The sequence below is a fragment of the Gossypium hirsutum genome, chromosome A05, assembly GCF_007990345.1.
Source record: "Gossypium hirsutum isolate 1008001.06 chromosome A05, Gossypium_hirsutum_v2.1, whole genome shotgun sequence".
Lineage (NCBI taxonomy): Eukaryota > Viridiplantae > Streptophyta > Magnoliopsida > Malvales > Malvaceae > Gossypium > Gossypium hirsutum.
In genome coordinates, this window is record NC_053428.1 from 100,206,304 (window position 1) to 100,223,594 (window position 17,291).

The window sequence follows — 17,291 nt, forward strand, 5'->3', positions numbered from 1 at the left end:
TTCGAGTCATCCACATGTAGCTTGGACTTTTCGAATGTCCATATTCATAGTTTGCATCTCCCCCTCTAATCGATCGAATCTTTGACCACATGCATCTCCTTCTATTAACTATGTAGCTTGCCTCCTCCGGTTGGTTCTCAGAATAAAGCTCTCGTCTTGTTGGGTTGATAGGCGTTTCCAAATGGTTAAGCTTTTCTAAGATTTATTGGAATCAAGCATCGTTGTTATCTTTGTTCACAACATTTACCGTTGGAGGCTCGGATTTGTATATACATCTCTCATAGGGCCACATGTACAAATTCATGGACATATCATCAATGATTTTGTATGCTCGTTCATACGTATGAAACATGAGAGATTCATCAGACATTCCATCTAAGCTTGACTTGATATGGCCTTTAACACCATTATAAAAAAAATTGTATGTTTGAGCCACTCTAGTAATCCATGATGTTGGCACTTCCTTAGCATTGTCTTGAAATGTTCCCATGCCTCGTACAGGCACTCACCCTTATATTGCTTAAAATTGGTGATCTCTCACCTAAGTTGAATGGTTCGACTAATCAAGAAAATTTTATACAGAAATTTTTTTGCTAGATCATTCCACATGGTAACAGAACCCAGTTCTAATGAGTCTAACCAATCAGTCACATTGTCGCACAAAGAGGATGAAAATAACCAAAGCTGCACAGCATCATCTGATACCCCATTTTACTTAAAGGTGTCGTATAGTTGTAGAAATCGCTTCAAATGTTCGTTTGGATCTTTCACCATGTTTCTTTTGAATTTCAGCGTGTTTTGGATCATCTGGATTGTGGCCACCTTATCTCAAAATTATTGGCATTAATTGTCATTTTTTCTATGTTTCCTAGCAGCTCGTCTAGTTTAGGTAGGGCATACTCACGCAACATTCATTGATCCACTGGGACTTCTTCCAGATTATTTCCTTGTCTCTCTCGTGGATTCTCAAATAACAGATTTCCTCGGGGTAAGTTAAATACCACGGGTGGATCGATATTCATCACTAGATGGTTGTGCCTAATGATCTTCTCCAGATCTAGGTATGGTTTAATTGGTGTGCTGAAGCTTCGGCTCATAAATGACCCGAAAAGAAAATAAAAAATAAACAAAAATTAAGTATGGTATTTATAGGTTTTAACTTTCCTACTTATCTTATTATTTGTAAAAATATTTTCAAGGTCTATTGTCAAAGCCTTCCCGGCAACAGCACCAACAACTTGACCGCTTATAAACAAGTTATTGTTTATAGTAAAATTAACACAAAAAAATATAAGAATTTAGAATGGCGATTTCCGCAAGTGCACAGATCAAATTGTAATATAGTATAGTTTACAGCAAAACACTTGGAAGTATTCTGAGGATTGCACACAAAGAAGGATGGGATAAATCTATAAAAACCTTTTTATAATAATAAGTCTAAATAGTATTAATTAAATTTTATATTACGATAAACCATAAAATATATTAATGAAAGAAATTAAATAACTAAATAAATAAACAAGAAAAATAACAAATTAATAAAATTAATAAACTGATCAAGAAGATTAACTCACTTTAGGGTTTGTAATTAACTTCATATTAGAGTTTTAGGGTGGATTAACTATCGATTAACCACTTATTACCTTCTATCCTCTAACTAATTAATCGATTGATTGATACTCGCTTATCTCCCAACCTCACTTTCTCAACTAGGATAAACTACAATTTACTCGGTTCGAATTATCTCCTGATCTTATCTAACCTATGATTACTTCCTAGGGTTGCCAAGCCGCCTAGGGTTTAAGAACACATATTTATACCAATTAATCTTCTCAGGAAACCCTAAATCCTCCGTTAATTACATCTCCATCCACTCGTTAATCTCCCCTAAAGGATTTAGCCACTCATGTTCTTCATAGTCTCTAACTCAATTGAAAAAATCATGTAAAGAACATGATTGAATCAGAAAAGAAACGAGATTAGAATAACCGTGGATTAATATCGAATGGAGAACGGAGTAGTAAATTGATTAATCGAAATAATGAAATATATCGATTGCAAAGAAGAAATGAACTGAATACTTCAATAATGTAAAATAACTCTTGGATCGAAGCCGATTCCAAAGGGGAAAACAAATAGTTAAGAAAAGCCGAAAGAAAACTAATCTAATCATACTCCTAAGCTACTACGGTTTTTTATTGTGCCTAAGACAACTTAGTTACATCAAACCCCTAAGGTCTTATATATAGAGGTGTTGGTAGCCCAAATTAGGTCTTCGACACGTCCTAGGTTTTTGTATAAAGCTGATTGTACGGACGAAAATAACCTTGATATTCTTGGGCATCACATTGACCTTTGTTGTGCGATAGTCGTTGCATAGTGCGACACATAGAGCAAATTATGCCTTCTTGGTTTCGTTTCATGCTTTGACGGCTATGGAAATTTGTACATCACTTGTCCCTTGCTTCCACGTCAATTGGATCTATAAATCTTCACCTTATACACTCAATTTAACATGTTAGCACTACCTAAGGTCCGTGTCGGCCTAATAGGTCACAACACTCACAAAATGTGTTAAAAAAACTTTTTTTACTAATATTTAATCCTAAGTACTAAATACTGGAAACATAATATAAAAGACTAAATTGCTTAAAAAACAAGCTCCTTAAATGCGAAAAAAACCCTAATTCACTACTACATTTGACGGCAGGTCAACTGTCACCATCAAATCAATTAAGCTTGACAACGTTGGAAGCTAACTCCTTTAGTGTTCTACTTTCATGTATAGTAGTAGCCATCATAAAACGAACAAATACTTCAATAGGAAAAACAATAGGATAAGACTCCAATGTGTGCATCAAGCCACTATCTTTAAGGCTCTATTTGCCCCCACTATATTTGGTGTACAAAAGAAATTCTAGCAAATGAGCTTTAAGGATACAATGAAGCCCAATGAGTATTCATATTTTGCACAACCGGATATAGTTCATAAACACTGAGTAGAGTTTAACAAGAATATCAATATTCTATAAAGTATAGCAATTTCTACAAAAATATAACTATCCAATAAGCATCTTTTTGGATAGACACATATCTTAAATAGACATAATTATTGAATTAATATTATTTAAATATTTATAATTTTTTTATTAAAAATCAAGTGACCTAACTTTTGGTATTTAAAATACATAATTATCAAAGTAAATAATAAGAATTCTTGATTAATAACCAACAGTTATAACTTTTTACTGTTTACATTTTTTCATTTGTAACTACTAAAATATTAATATTTTTTTAAAAAAATTCAAAGTACAATTATATTAATATAAAAAAATTAAATAAAAAATTTATATTGTATACATGATTGTATTAATGTAATATGAAGTTGATTGACTCTTAACTCGATTGGCTTCGTATTGTTGCCAATGTAGGAAGATGTGAGTACGAGTAGACTGAAGCGTATTATCATTTTATTTAAGAGTTGGAGATAAATTATAAGTAATTTTAAGTATTATATAAAAAAATAAATATTTATTAAAAAATTATAATAAAATTAATGTTAAAAAATTTATAGGGGAGTCGAATAATAACTGCGATCTAAAAAAAACCACTTTAAAGTTAATTATTATAACAAGAAAGACAAAAATGTCGACATTCATAGAACTATCTTAATCAGTTTAATTCAATGTGCTATACACGTCTGCATCTTTGACGCATTGTTTATAAGCAATGTGTAAAAATGAAAATAAAAATAAAAACAAAAACGAGTAAATGATTGTGATAACTGTGAAACTGACAAGCTAGAAACTAACCAAAAGCAAAACAATTATATTAAAATAGTGTAATAATAAAAAATGACTGACGACCACTTGACTTGAATATTCCAGTTTTTTTAATATCGAAATGTACGTTGAATTCCAAATTCAGTTGATAGAATTGGAGAATTTTATTAACAGATAATAATCTTTAATATTAGGTCGTTTTCATTTTGGTATTGATATGTGTTGACAAATAATTATTAATTAATTTGTATGTGTTAATATTGATCTATATTGGTCTATACAAAATTTTAGTTTCTCTGTGTAAAATTTTCAATTTTTTTGTCTTATTATTTTATAATAACATTTAAAAAAAAAATTAAAATACATTTCAACCATGGAAGGATTTTTGCCATTGAAATTGATGGACCTATATTATTTCCAATGAGAGATTTTATCGTTCAATTTCAATAAGAGTTTAAGTGTTTGAAATAACAGCGAATTTATAAAATAAAACCTTTTCGTTACAAGCTTGAGCAGACCAACCATCACAATTCATACCCTAAAGTAAACATATTATCACTTGAATACTTAATGCCCTAAAACTTATAAAATTAACCAACCACATCTCACATGCTTCTCCTAATAAATTTGGCCTTTCGCCAACGGTTACAAACACAAATGACAAACCAATATATTATATAGATAATTTTGTTTATTTTGTATTAAAAGAAAAAGATCAGAAGTCGAAAAGTGACGACACTTAAATATGGAACATCGCATTTATGACATCTTTATGACAAATCATACATAAAAGAATATAAAAACGAGTTTTTATCTATAATTTGTCGAGAATTTCTTTATCATATAAAAGTTAAAACCCAAGTTTGGCACATGCATACGAACGTACCCCACACTCAAACAACACTCAAACATTAACCAAGGCACACACATACTGCACACACCATCTTTATGAAGAAATGGGTGCTATCTTACGACATTCTCCACCCCAACCAGAAACAAATTGATCATCCTTATTTTCCAATCTCAACCTTTTACAAATTGGGGTTTGAATTAAGTTCTATCATACACATGTATACGTAATTTAATTTATTAAAATTCGAATTTTGACATATACACTTTTTTTAATATTCTAAGGATGAATTCAACTAGCCTAAAAGTTTGATATATTATTTAAAATTTTTGTTATTTATTTGTTTGTTTAATATACAAATTATAATGGAATTGTTAGACTATAATGACTACTATAGCTTGACACTGTGAAAACGGTGCAAACAAAACACAAAGAACACCAATGTTTGTTTACACAGTATGTTTTTTTTTATGATTGCAGAGCTTAGCTCAATGAGTAATTTCACTATCTTTAATCCACAATACAATAAGTGTTTCACACTCTATCACTCTCAAAGTATATAGAGATCTCACCTTTGTACCTAAAGATTAGAACACTCAGTCCAAATCCTCCTCGTGAGAACTTGGGCAGTATACACTCAACAATGTTTACAATTCAATTTGCACACTCTCACAAAAATAGTTCCTCAAAGAACAGATTAAAGAACTCTCAATAAGTTCACATACAAAACCTAAACACACCTCAAACCATATATCAGTTTCAACTTGTTAGCATGGAATCTAATTGAAAATAGCTATTAGATCATCAACAATCAAAGAACAATCAATCAAACATATGATTCTTCAAATTCAACAATATAATTTTGATCAAATCTCCACATTCCAAGGGTTGAAATGATTTATTCATGCCAAATCCAATCTTCAAAAATCAATGATTGGTTTCCATAAATGGACCATAATACTTTAATATAACAGCACAATAATATGTCCAAAGATTTTTTTCAATTAAATTGTCAAATCAAATACGACAAGTAATAAATCGCCTCAGCAGGCACTATCGAGTGTCTCTCAACTCCAATTCTCACATCTTGCCTCAACAAAAATAATATTAGATTTTTTTTTAAATATACATGTTCACATTTAGCATATATTTTATAACTAAGGATTTATTTGATTAACCATTGAAAAAACTTCCATTAATAATTTTTAATAATTTAATTTTTTAAATGTGTTTGATAATTAGAAATAAAAAATATTTTTTAGATTTTTTTCAATTAAAAAATGTTGAAAATAATAAATAGATAAAAACTACTAATCACATAATAAAGAATAAATTATTTTATTTTATTTATTTATTTTGAAAACTATAGTATTGTATCATCATTTAAATTAATTACTTTGTTTAAGATATTGAACTCGAATTCCACATTGCTCTTAATTTAATATTTATTTTTTAGATTTATAATATTTATATTTATTAAGAATATACTTTATTCCAAAATTTTAATACGTACAAAATAATATTTAAGATTTGAATTTTTCTTAAAATAATATTAAATGTTTAAAAATGTAAGGATATAAATAAAAAATAAAATTCTCATAACTTAAATTTTTTTTTGATGAAATTCGACTAACTTTTATTCAAAATTCTCATATTATTATTATGATAAAATTCTCATAATGTAAGATTTGGTGAACTCACTTTGTATTCTTCAATCCGGATCTCTGCTCCATCGTCCTTCTGGAAAATCATCTCTTCTGCGTACCAGGTATGTTTCTTCCCCCTTCTTCAGCGCTTCTACTGCAATCGTGTGGGCGAAATCATTTTCTGTTCTATTTAGAAACTGAAATCTGAGATCTTCAAATCGATTAATCCTATTATGAATATCGTGAATAATCGGTCCTATGGCTGATTTATCTCTCTTCATGACTTTGCACTTCTTAATGATTGTTAAGGAATCCCCCATAACTGTCACAGAGGGGAACTCCATCTCACTCCCTACTTTAACCGCCTGTAAACCCGCAAGGGCTTCAACAGCAAATGGAGACTGAACATTCCGGTGTAAAACCGTCCTCGTTGCCATGAGTCGTCCGCCCCTGCCCCAGACCACCAGGCCGGATGCCGACTTAAAGTTCCTACCATCAAATGCTGCATCGAACTGAATCGTCACGCTGGTTCCTCCCTCTTGATACCTGTGACTGCTGCTCGGTTTGAAGGTACTTGCTTTCGTCCTCAACCCTTCGAGTTCAGCTATGTAGTTTCTAACTTTAAGAGATAATTCCCTCCCTGTTTCTATTTTCTGCTCATATATAAATTTATTCCTTGAGTTCCAAATAAACCACATGCCACAACAGTAAATCTTACACTGCTCTGAGGTACTTGTTCTGAAAACCCAGGTAATCCAATCCCAAAATCCTTGAATCGTACTTTCACTAATCACGACAGATCTAATAATGGACATATTTCACCCGTTGCAGGACAATACCTAAAGATGTGGGTGATGTTTTCTTCCCCTCTTCCACATCGAGGACAGGCCGCGTCATTACTCACCCGTTTATGTTTTAAATTAGCTAGAGTAGGGATATAGTTCCAAGATATTCTCCATATTGTAATTGCTATCTTAGCAGGTAGTTGTAAATTCCATAGCTTGCCGTAGAAATCCTTTAGATCAGTCTGTATTAAATAAAAATTAGGATCCAATCGAGCATCTTGTAATAGTTTGTAAGCGCTCCTTACTGAAAAGTCACCAGACTGCTCTCCCTTCCATACTTCAAAATCCTCGTGAGGTGTTTCTGCCAGTGGGATTCGTAGAATTTTTTGAGCAACATCAACTAGAAAGGTATTATTAATTAAGTCAGTTTTCCATGTCCTGTTTGTATCATCAATTAGATCTGCAACTAACTTAACCTCGTTATCATTTCTGGTACCCCATCCTCCTGGATCTAATCCCGGAACCCAACAATCTTCCCATACGGACATTCTGGTTCCTCGTCTGACTCTCCAGCACAACCCGTCTTGCAGCAATCGCTTAGCAGCCCAGACACTCTTCCAGGTAAGTGAAGGTAAGTTACCCAAACGAGCATTAAGAAAATCTGAATGCAGGAAATATTTAGCTTTTAGAACCCTTGCTAATAACGAATTTGGATAAAAAAGAATTCTCCAACCTTGCTTTGCTAATAGCGCTATATTAAACTGGCAAAGATTGCAAAATCCGAGACCCTCTCTCTCTTTTAAATAGCAAAGATTTCTCCACGCACTCCAATGAATTCCTCTTCTGCTAGGACTTTTTTGCCACCAAAATCTCGCTATAATGCTTTCTAATTCTACACATAACGATTTCGGCAATAAAAAACAAGCCATTGAATAAGTAGGGATGGCTTGGAGAACGGCCTTTATAAATACTTCCTTACCCCCTTGAGATAAATGTCTTGTACTCCAATTATCAATTCTTTTCTTTATCCGGTCTTTTAGATTCTGGAACGATGCCTTCTTCCTTTTTCCTACCATATTAGGCAACCCAAGATAACGCTCTGGGTCATTTGAGCATCGCACCCCCAATACTCTGGCAACCTCGCCTTTTGCTTCCTCCAATGTATTTTTACTGAAAAATACTGTAGACTTGTCAAAATTTACACATTGACCCGAGCAGCTTCTATACTCTCGTAGGATGCCCTTCAATACTCTAGCCCCTTGACAAGTCGCCTCGCTAAACAAAATACAATCGTCGGCAAACAGCAAGTGCGAAATCTGTGGTCCACTTCTGCTAGCTTTAACACCTTTCAATAATTCTTCTTTAGTTGCAAGGCGCATCAAACTGGATAAACCTTCCCCACATAACAGAAAAAGAAACGGACTTAATGGGTCTCCTTGGCGAAGTCCCCGTTCTGGTTTAAAGCTTTCTCCTATAAATCCATTAACTACAATCGAGTAGGATACCGAAGTTAAGCACTTCATAATAGTATCAAACCAGTTCCCAGTGAACCCCATTTGAATCATTATATTTTGTATAAAGTTCCATTCGACCCTGTCATATGCCTTGCTCATGTCGAGCTTCACAGCCATAAAACCTCTTCTCCCCTACCGCTTTAGCTTGAGTGTGTGAAGAATTTCATAAGCCAGCAATATATTGTCTGTTATCAATCTTTCTGGGACAAACGCACTTTGAGCTTGATCAATACATTTCCCAATAACTTTCCTAAGCTGGTTAGCAATAGCTTTTGCAAATATTTTATAAATCACATTACACAAGCCGATTAGCCTAAACTGCTTTATATCACATGGACTGGCTACTTTTGGGATAAGTACTATATGTGTATGATTCACCTGGCTAAACTCCTTACCTTCATTCAGAATCTGTAAGCAGAAATTAGTTACATCACTTCCAACCATGTACCAGCATTTTTGATAAAATAAAGCTGGAAATCCATCTTCACCGGGGGCTTTTGTAGGACCTAATGCAAAAATAGCCTCTCGAATCTCTTCCGGGCTATATGGCGCTGTAAGCCTTTGATTATCTTCCTCTGAAATGCATCTATCAATTCCTGACAGCAAATGATCACCAGTCCCTCTCGTTTCAACCGTAAAGAGATTTTGAAAATAAGACCTTGCAATCCCTTCCATATCCTGAATATCGTCCTTGTCATTCCCTTCAGCATCTTTCAGTTTCTGAATGCAATTTCTTCTACGACGCTGTGTCGTTTGGCTATGAAAAAAAGCTATGTTTCTATCTTCGAACTTCAGCCAATTAATACGAGCTCTCTGTTCCCAATAACGTTCATCTTTATCAATTTCAATATTTAGATGAATCTTTGTGTCAATTGTTTCTGCCAGATTAGCATCGTCTCGATCAGCTTCAGCCAATTCTGAAAGCCTTGTAATTAGCAAATCTTTGTGCCCTCGTCTAGCTATTCGAACTCTATCTGCCCAGTCTGTCAAGCCTTCCTTTAGAGTATCTAATTTCTCCAATAAATCTCCCGAAGACGCTAGCCAAATATTTCTAACCTCCTGTTCAAAAGATTCATCTATAATCCACCAGGTTTCAAACTTAAACTATTTTTTATTCACCATTTTGGCAAATCTCCCCGTATTAATTAAAAGGGGGCAATGTTCAGAAAAAGAGTGAACAAGATGAGAAATCCGAACCCGTCCAAACAGATTTAACCACTCCCCATTTGCAACTCCTCTATCTAATCTCTCTCGAATATTTGTTTCAGGTAAATTTCCCCTCTCCCATGTGAACCAGTTACCTGAGAACCCGACATCTGTCAGCTGACATTCTGCTAATGCATTACGAAACCTTTCCATTCGCCTTTCATCTCGTGGTAGTCCTCCCTTTTTTTCAAACCCATACATGATCTCGTTAAAATCCCCGCACACCAACCAAGGAATTCCCTCTCCAGTACACAAATTTCTCAATACAGCCCAAGAGTCCTCTCTATCTTGTGCATAAGGGGAACCATAAAATCCTGTGAATCGCCATACACCTCTCACTTTGCTATCATCTATCATAACATCAACATGTCTTTTAGAAAAGCTTTGAAGTGTGACGGAAATCTCATTTCTCCTCTAGTACCTTCCGGATCAACTTCAATTCCATGTGAATAACCACACCTAAAACGAACTTTCTCCATATAACTCTTGCGTAACTTAGTCTCCATAAAGAAGACTATTTGGGGATTTTGTGTCTTCAGCATGTACCGAAGTCTGCGTACCATCCGTGAACTCCCTAATCCACGGACATTCCAACTTAGGATTTTCATTGCATTCGGTCGGCTTGCCTCTTGGCAGCTGCTGATAATAACTGGTTAACCTCCATCATTCGCCTGTCTCTTGCTACTGAGTTGTTAATTTCCCCTTTCTCTACTGGTATCCCCAATTCTCCTTTAGCTCTCTTTTTTCCCTCCTCACAAATAATTACCCCTTCTTCCAAATCATGCTCCATTTCAGTAAGCACTAGGACAGATATCAGCTTTTCCCATACGGCTTTAAGAGTGCCGCATTACCTGCCAAACAAATTCCAAATACTCGATCAATGGATCGCCCACAACTTTGCTATTTATGTCCAGCTATCCACGCAATATTTTCTTCCGTATAATTTCCATCTTTATTCCCCTTCATTCTCCCTTCACCCTCTTCCCTCAGCCAAATATTGTTCATGGATAAAGCTCTCCTAGATTGAGCTGATACGAGTAACTCAGCCCAATTCAAAGGCCATAATAGAGATGAGTTTAGTTTTCCTCAAGGCCCAATTACGAGATCCAAATCCAAACAAATAAAGTCAAAACTAAACTTAGTGGTTCAAGACTTTATCACGAAAAAAATTCAAGAAGAAGAGTTGAAGTTTCAAGCCAATAAATTCTGGAGTAATGATGAATTAGAAGAGACTAATTATGTTTGTGGGCCTAAACTCTCAATCTATGACGACAAGCCCATGTGGAAAATGCTAACAAGCTTAAGCATTTCACTTCAAGAACCCCAATTGATCTTACAAGCTTAGACATTTCATATTGGGTTTAAGTTTTAGGCTTAATTTTTATTATATATAAGCACAATATTTTGTTTATTAGCTCTTATTATTTTATTATTATTTTATTCTGAATTTTTGATAATTATTAAGTATTTTAAGTTATTTAGGAATTTTATGTTAACAAGAAAGTTTAGTTTAAAACTACTTCTTGTTTAGATTAAATTAGAGTTCTAGTATACTTAGGAGTTTTATTTAGATTTATTTATCTAGCTTATATATAGGCCTTTGCATTATACACAGGGAGACAATTGATTATTATTTTATTTCTCTTTTGAGTTAATAAATTCTCTTTGAGTTTTTTTCTTTTCAAGAATTTCTCTTGAATTTCTTTTAGAAGAGTTTTAACAATCTTTTTAGATTGTGGGGATCATCTTCAAACTTTTTCTTGCCAAGGTTTTTATCTTGGAGGGGAAATTAGAGCCGCTTGAAGGGGGTTGTGGATTCTTCGTGTTTCCAAGGCTTCTTAGGACTTCTACACGCCACGTTCTATCTTTCCATTTATCTTCTTTATTCACTTCCTGAATTCTTGATTTATTACTTGTATTAATTATTTTATCTAACTTGGATTTAATTTCGTTTCAGGTTGTGTCAACAAAAATCCAAGTTTCTTTCCGAACGTCTAGAGCCCTAAGTCAAATCCGCGACTTTGACAAACTTTACGATCCGCTTTCGCGTTCATCCTTCTCAACCTTTATCATTTGGTATCAGATTTGGGCATTTTAGGTGTTCTTTTTTAAATTGATTTCTCGAAAACAGCTTCAAAACAAATTTTACCCCTACAATTTTTAAAAAAATAATATATGAAAAAAAATAAAAAAATCTGTGGGTTGAATTTTGTGCCGAAACTTTCCAAATCAAATTTAAATTATTTGAGGAGGCTTCAGTTTAAATTTTGTGATTTTTGGAAATCGGGAACACCTTGAACGAAGTTTGTCAAGTTGCTTCGCAGTTTTTCGGGTTTTCGGGTTTCAACAATTTTCATTGACTCTTAGCTTTAAGTATTCATTTGTTTTCCTTTTTCTTTGTTCCTTACGCATTCTAACACTTTCTTGTTTCTTGTGTTAGTAGGTTAAAGCACGTTGCATATTCCTTCATCCGTGCAACAAAATTCTTTGATGTCTAAGCAAATTTTGGACTCATAGTGCTATTAGGTTTGCTTTGATAGTTTGATTCTAAAACATCTTGATTGATTGATATAGACACTTTTAAAAGACTCACAAGATTAATTCTTACCTCATTGAGAATTTTTTTTTGAGTGCATATAGGTGAGGTTTGCTTAATTTTTTCTTTTGAAGTGTTGTGCTTTTCCAGGCTTTCACTATGACTCGTGACACTCGTGCCCGTAAAAACCATGATGAGATACCATCTGATGACAAAGAACAAGATGTTACATTGGAGAATATTGTGGGGATGGTAAAATTGCAACATCAACAATTGAACGAGGTACGTGATACATTTGAGGCCAATTTGACTACGTGTCGAACAGAACTACAAGAGAACATTAATCAGCTTTCCAATCATATTCAATTGCTCACTCAAGCTGTTGCTCGTTTGGAGACTTCTTTGAATCGACGATCTCGTGCTCGTGATAGTGATCATGATAGGGATAATGAACAACTTCGTATTCGTTCTAATCCTGGTAGACACGAATATCGTCACATTGATGAAACTTTGGGTATTTCTAATCAAGGCCATCCTTCTGTCGCTAAACCAAAGTTCAACATTCCACCATTCCAAGGAAAGTATGATCCAGATGCATATTGCGATTGGGAGGATAAAATGGAGATCATGTTCTGTTGTTATAATTGTCCGGAGAAGGAGAAAGTTCCATTAGCTATATTGGCATTTTCTGATTATGCATTGAGTTGGTGGACTCAACTTGTGTTGAACCGCCAAAGGAATCGTGAACGAGATGTTGATTCATGGGAACAGTTGACACAAATCATGCGAAAACGTTTTATCCCACCTCATTATTATAGGGATATTAAACGAAGACTTCAACGCCTTGTTCAAGGTAATCGATCTGTTGATGAGTACTTTAAAGAGATGGAGATGCTTATGCATAGAGCAAATATCCAAGAAGATGAGGAGACTACCATGGTGCGGTTTGTAGATGGTTTGAATGTTTCGATAGCCAATGTTATTAATCTTCAAACCTACATTGATCTTGAAGATACGGTACGTAAGGCAATTGAGATTGAGCGACAGTTTCAAAAAAATCAATCTCGTTCATTTAGTACTTCACAATATTATAGAGGTACGAGTTCTAATTCTACTTTCAAGAATTCGAAATTTCCTTTTGCTACTAATAAGTTACTGCCAAAACATGATGAGACTAAATCTTTTGAGGGGAAAAGTGGGGCTCCTACAAAACCTTCTTCTTCATCTTCTAAGCAGTTCACTTCTACTACTTCACCAAAAAAATAACGAGCTCGTGAAATTGAATGTTTTAAGTGCAAAGGGCGTGGGCACTATAGCCGTGATTGTGCCAACACAAGACTTTTGTTGATCAAAGAAGATGGTGATTATACTTCTGATTCCGATAAAACAGACCCAGATATGCCTGAATTAATTGATGATGTCAACGATTGCGGTAAATTTTATGGTGAAAAAGAGTTGGTGGAACCACTAACTCATCCCCGATGTTTAGTTGTGAGGCGCACACTCAACATCCAATTGAAGGATGATCATGATCTTCAACGGAGTAATATATTCCATTCGAGGTGTTTGATTAAAGGTACACTTTGCTCATTTATCATTGATAGTGGAAGTTGTGCTAACGTTGTGAGTAGCTACCTTGTGGATTCTCTTACTTTGCCATGTAGCAAACACCCTACACCATACCATCTTCAATGGCTTAACGAAGGTTCGGAGGTCCGTGTGGTAAAACAGTGCTTGATCACTTTTAAACTTGGGACTTACATTGATGATGTTTGGTGTGATGTCGTTCCCATGCATGCCGCCCACTTGTTACTTGGTAGACCATGGTAGTACGATCGTGATGTTATTCATCATGGTAAATTAAATTGATATTCTTTTATTTTCAGTGGGAAAAAGTACACTTTCACCCCTTTGAATCCGAAAGATATTCACAATGATCAAATCGACATGATGAAGTTTTGTAAGGAGGTTATGGGAAGTAAGACACAAAATTCAAAAAAGGCTGAGAGAAAAGAGGTCTCTAGTGAAAAAAGCCAAATTAATAATGACCCAATGGTGAGTGCATCCTCTTGTGAGAAAAAAAGAGTGGTTCATAATTTTTATGCGAGTGGAAAAGATGTGCGACGAGCCTTACTCACTAAACAACCTTGCATCATTATTCGATTTAGGCAAAATTGTTTATCTTTGACTAACCTTCATAACTCTTTGCCTAGTGTTTTTATGTCTCTTTTGCAGGAATATGAAGATATTTTTGAAGCAGCACCTAAAGGATTGCCACCTTTGTGGGGTATTGAGCATCAAATTGACTTAATACTTGGGTCAACAATTCCAAATCGACCAGCTTATAGAAGCAATCCCGATAAGACGAAGGAGTTACAAAAGCAAGTAGATGAACTTTTGGCGAAGGGTCACATTCATGAAAGTTTAAGTCCTTGTGCAGTGCCGGTAATTCTGGTGCCAAAGAAAGATGGTTTTATAGTAAGTGCTCAAGGTATTCATGTCGATGAGGACAAAGTAAAGGCAATTAGAGAATGGCCCACTCCTAAATCAATTACCGAGGTGAGATCTTTCCATGGTTTAGCAAGTTTTTATAGACGTTTTGTGAAGGATTTCTCCACTATTGCTGCTCCATTAACTGAGATTATTAAAAATCTGTGGGTTTTAAATGGGAAGAAGTTCAGGAAAAGGCTTTTCAAACTTTAAAGGATAAGTTATGTTCTGCTCCGGTTCTTAAATTACCTGATTTTTCTAATACTTTTGAACTTGAATGTGATGCTTCAGGTATTGGAATTGGTGCCGTGTTGATGCAAGAAAAAAGGCCAATTGCATATTTTAGTGAAAAACTGACAGGGGCACAATTAAACTACTCAACTTATGATAAGGAGTTGTTGGCATTAGTCCGAGCTCTACAAGTTTGGCAACATTCCTTGTTGCCAAATGAGTTCGTTATCCATACAGATCATGAATCCCTAAAATGGTTAAAGGGACAATGTAAGTTAAGTAAGAGACACGCTCGATGGGTGGAATTCATAGAGACATTTCCATATACAATTAAGTATAAAACAGATGGGTTTCTTTTTCGCCTAAACAGGTTATGTGTTCCACAATGTTCAATGAGAGAGTTATTAATTCGTGAAGCACATAGTGGAGGCCTCATGGGACACTTCGGTGTCGCCAAAACACTAGATGTTCTACATGAACATTTTTATTGGCCGCACATGAAAAAGGACGTTGAAAAGGTCTGTTCTAATTGTATTACTTGTAAACAAGCAAAATCTAAGGTAATGCCTCATGGACTTTATACTCCTTTACCGATCCCTTCTTCGCCATGGGTAGACTTATCTATGGATTTCATTCTTGGTTTACCACGAACAAAAAAGGGTCGAGATAGTATCTTTGTTGTTGTTGATAGGTTTTCAAAGATGGCTCACTTTATTCCTTGTCACAAAACGGACGATGCTACAAATGTGGCTAACTTGTTCTTTCGAGAGGTGGTGCGCCTACATGGGATACCTCGCACCATTGTATCGGACAGAGACGTAAAGTTCCTAAGCCACTTTTGGAAAGTATTGTGGGGTAAGCTTGGTATTAAATTATTATATTCTACTACATGTCACCCCCAAACAGATGGACAAACTGAGGTAGTCAATCGAGTCTTAGGTGCTTTACTACGAACTGTTGTGGGTAAGAACCTTAAAACTTGGGAAGAATATTTGCCATTTGTTGAGTTTGCATATAACCGATCTATTCACTCTACAACTGCATATTCCCCATTTGAACTTGTTTATGGTTTTAATCCACTAACTGTACTTGATCTTGCACCATTGCCTATAGAAAACATTTCTAGTTTAGACGGTGAGAAGAAAGCTGAATTGGTGAAATCCATGCATGCGAAAGCAAGACAACGAATCGCCAAAACAAATGAAACAACTGCCAACAAAGCTAACAAGGGGCGCAAGCAAATTATCTTTGAGCCCGGTGACTGGGTTTGGGTCCACATGAGAAAAGAGTGATTTCCAACTAAACGCAAAACAAAATTGGACCCACGTGGCGATGGACCTTTTCAAGTACTCAAGCGCATTAATGACAATGCATATCAAATCGACCTTCCTGGTGAGTATAATGTTAGTGCCACTTTTAATGTCGCTGACCTTTCTCCTTTTGATATTGCAGATTCGAGGGTGAATCCTTTTGTGGAAGAGGGGAATGATACGAGTAACTCAGCCCAATTCAAAGGCCATAATAGAGATGAGTTTAGTTTTCCTCAAGGCCCAATTACGAGATCCAAATCCAAACAAATAAAGTCAAAACTCAACTTAGTGGTTCAAGACTTTATCACGAAAAAAATTCAAGAAGAAGAGTTGAAGTTTCAAGACAATAAATTCTGGAGTAATGATGAATTAGAAGAGACTAATTATGTTTGTGGGCCTAAACTCTCAATCTATGACGACAAGCCCATGTGGAAAATGCTAACAAGCTTAAGCATTTCACTTCAAGAACCCCAATTGATCTTACAAGCTTAGACATTTCATATTGGGTTTAAGTTTTAGGCTTAATTTTTATTATATATAAGCACAATATTTTGTTTATTAGCTCTTATTATTTTATTATTATTTTATTCTAAATTTTTGATAATTATTAAGTATTTTAAGTTATTTAGGAATTTTATGTTAACAAGAAAGTTTAGTTTAAAACTACTTCTTGTTTAGATTAAATTAGAGTTCTAGTATACTTAGGAGTTTTATTTAGATTTATTTATCTAGCCTATATATAGGCCTTTGCATTGTACACAGTGAGACAATTGATTATTATTTTATTTCTCTTTTGAGTTAATAAATTCTCTTTGAGTTTTTTTCTTTTCAAGAATTTCTCTTGAGTTTCTTTTAGAAGAGTTTTAACAATCTTTTTAGATTGTGGGGATCATCTTCAAACTTTTTATTGCCAAGGTTTTTATCTTGGAGGGGAAATTAGA

The 17,291-nt window shown here is 34.6% G+C and overlaps 1 non-coding gene across 1 annotated transcript; it reads left to right on the forward strand.

Moving 5' to 3' along the window:
* Nucleotides 1-442: 442 nt before the first annotated feature.
* On the forward strand, nucleotides 443-549 carry LOC121229860 (small nucleolar RNA R71). Its single transcript, XR_005927815.1, has one exon. It is a non-coding gene; the product is annotated as a small nucleolar RNA R71 (small nucleolar RNA).
* The last annotated feature ends 16,742 nt before the right edge of the window (nucleotides 550-17,291 follow it).